This window comes from Saccopteryx leptura, chromosome 3, assembly GCF_036850995.1.
Source record: "Saccopteryx leptura isolate mSacLep1 chromosome 3, mSacLep1_pri_phased_curated, whole genome shotgun sequence".
In the NCBI taxonomy this organism is placed as follows: domain Eukaryota; kingdom Metazoa; phylum Chordata; class Mammalia; order Chiroptera; family Emballonuridae; genus Saccopteryx; species Saccopteryx leptura.
In genome coordinates, this window is record NC_089505.1 from 253,773,274 (window position 1) to 253,776,103 (window position 2,830).

Below are 2,830 nucleotides of genomic sequence, written 5' to 3' on the forward strand. Positions count from 1 at the left end.
AAGGAGCAGCCACTCCAGCCCAACCTTAAAGACAGGTTTTCAGGCTGGACTGCATTTTCTAGAACAAATCCTTTAAATATTTTTATTCAAAGAGGACAATAATGAAAACCTCCAATAACCAACCAGAACATTTTAATAAGTCTTTCTAGGGTTTTATATTAAGATAATGAATGGAATGAATAGATTTAGGAAATGCCAGGCCTTAGAAGAAGAAGAAGAAGAAGAAGAAGAAGAAGAAGAAGAAGAAGAAGAAGAAGAAGAAGAAGGAGGAGGAGGAGGAGGAGGAGGAGGAGGAGGAGGAGGAGGAGGAGGAGGAGGAGAAGAAGAAGAAGAAGAAGAAGAAGAAGAAGAAGAAGAAGAAGAAGAAGAAGAAGAAGAAGAAGAAGAAGAAGAGGAAAATATATACCCTCTTAGAGGTAAGTTAATTAAACACTGGACACTGCCTCAGATTCTGAGTAACTTAATATATTGGGTATTTTACACCTCATCCTTCATGCTATCAATGAATATCTATTCTGTATTCATCATGTATCATGCACTATTCTAAATACTTTACTAATATTAACTTTCTACTTGAGGTTGTTTCATATTTGTATATTTCAGTTTTGGGGGGGGGGTTGTATTTTTCTAAAGCTGGAAACAGGGAGGCAGTCAGACAGACTCCCACATGCGCCCGACCGGGATCCACCTGGCACCCCACCAGGGGGCGATGCTATGCCCATCCGGGGCATAGCTCTGTTGCGACCAGAGCCACTCCAGCGCCTGAGGCAGAGGCCACAGAGCCATCCCCAGCTCCCAGGCCATCTTTGCTCCAATGGAACCTTGGCTGCGGGAGGGGAAGAGAGAGATAGAGAGGAAGGAGAGGGAGAAGGGTGGAGAAGCAGATGGGCGCTTCTCCTGTGTGCCCTGGCCGGGAATCAAACCCGGGACTTCTGCATGCCAGGCAGACGCTCTACCACTGAGCCAACCAGCCAGGGCTCAGACATTTTTGGTGCTGCTATTTCTATTGGTGCCATATGGAAGTTGCATCTTTAGGTATAGTTTCCTACTACAGCACTAAAATTAGTGTTACAAAAAAGTACTCTATATATTCTGTGTCCCCTAAGTAAATATATTAATTTTCTATCATATCACTATTCTTATGACATTAAAATAAAAATAAATATGGGCTTCCAATGTTTATCCTTTCATTATCAACTATCCCAGTTCAAATTCCCAGTTATTCAAAGTTGCATATTTCTCAGGTTCTGTTATATAAGATTACAACAGCAATAGGTGATTGAAAAAAATGACATTTTTCTCAAAGTTTTTAAAAATCCCCTTTTTTTCTGCAAAGTTTCAAAGAAATTTTAATGGAAAAAAAAAAGGTATGGCAACACATAGTTACAGAGAATTCCTCTTTCGAGTCAAAAAGACCAGGTTTAAATCTCCAACTCCACCTCTTACTAGATATGTGACCTTGGGCAAGTTTACTTAACTTTCTAGACCTTGGTTTTCTCATCAACAAAATGAAAATATCAACACTGTCCTCAAAGTTACTGTGAAGATTAATTAGAATAATACTTGTGTCCTGTTCAATCCACCGTCAGAATGTAGTAAACTCTCAATAAGTGCTTGCTAATATTATTACCAACACAGAAGAATGCCAACCATATGACAGGCAGTGCTGGGAGGTTTCATAATTGCTATTTGACTTAACCCTTTACAATCCTCTGAAACAAGGAAGCATTCTTCCTTTTTATAGGTTAGGAAGGTAAGACTCAGAAAAGGTAAGTAACTTGCTCAAGGCAGGGCAGGGATTTGTAGCCAGGTCTGCCTGACTCCAAAGTGCATTTTCTTCCCCATAAAAGAAAATTATTCACTCCAAATTTCTTTTGCCATCTCATGCAAAATGTGGATCACCATTTTCAAGTTTCTACTAATACATAGATAGCTACATGAAACCATTTCTTTCATCTACCTTATCGTAAGTAGCAAATACATCTCCCACCACATTTTACTCCTTTATCATTCAAGATGAACATATTTTGCCTACAGGTTGCATTGGCATTTGGAAGAAACTAAAGGTTTGTAATTAAGATCTATAGCCAAAAGCCAGATCAAATCACAGAGTATAGAAATGTGTCTCTTTGATTCCCAGTGCTGGATGTAGGTCTACCTTGATTTGAATTTGGATTTTAGTCATTTGTAAATTATCTTTGTACATGTCTTCTTTTATTCAACAAATATTAATAAATGTTGGATGAATTAGTCCTAAGTCCTGCACTCAAGGAACTGAGGGTTCAGTAGGGAAGACAGGATGTACAAAAAGAACTAAAATTCTAAACAAGAAGTGATAGGTGCTAGAAGAAAGAGATAAAATTCTAGGGAACCTCAAGGACCCAGTTTCTTCCTGCAGTAGAGGAGGACCAAAGATGGCAACTGCTTGATCCAGGTCAAACTGTTCATGAATTTGTTTCAAAATAATACAGAAAGGAGCAGTGGGTCTGGGTGTAGATGAACTAAGAGTGGCCATCAGTTGATTGCATGGAAACTGAGTGATGGGAGTACAAAGCATCATTACACTAGTGTGTCTACTTTTAGATGTTTGAAATTTTGCATTATAAAAAGTTAAAGTATTCTACAAGATCACCTGCTTGTGTAGTGAACTACATGAAAAAGGCTACAAAGGTATAATATAATGGTATAGGTCTGGAGGACTGACTGGACAGAGAGGCATGAGTGACCACCAGGAAAATGAACTGAACTCTCCTCCCCTGAACCCTACTCCTCCCTACCTCCCCATCCACACACAGAAGCTTACTCAGCAAGAATTCTTCAGCATACAACC

At 39.3% G+C, this 2,830-nt stretch overlaps 1 non-coding gene across 1 annotated transcript; it reads right to left on the reverse strand.

Annotated features, from left to right (window-relative positions):
• Window positions 1–902: 902 nt before the first annotated feature.
• TRNAA-GGC (transfer RNA alanine (anticodon GGC)) lies at window positions 903–978 on the reverse strand. The gene has a single exon. It is a non-coding gene; the product is annotated as a tRNA-Ala (tRNA).
• Between the last annotated feature and the right edge of the window lie 1,852 nt (window positions 979–2,830).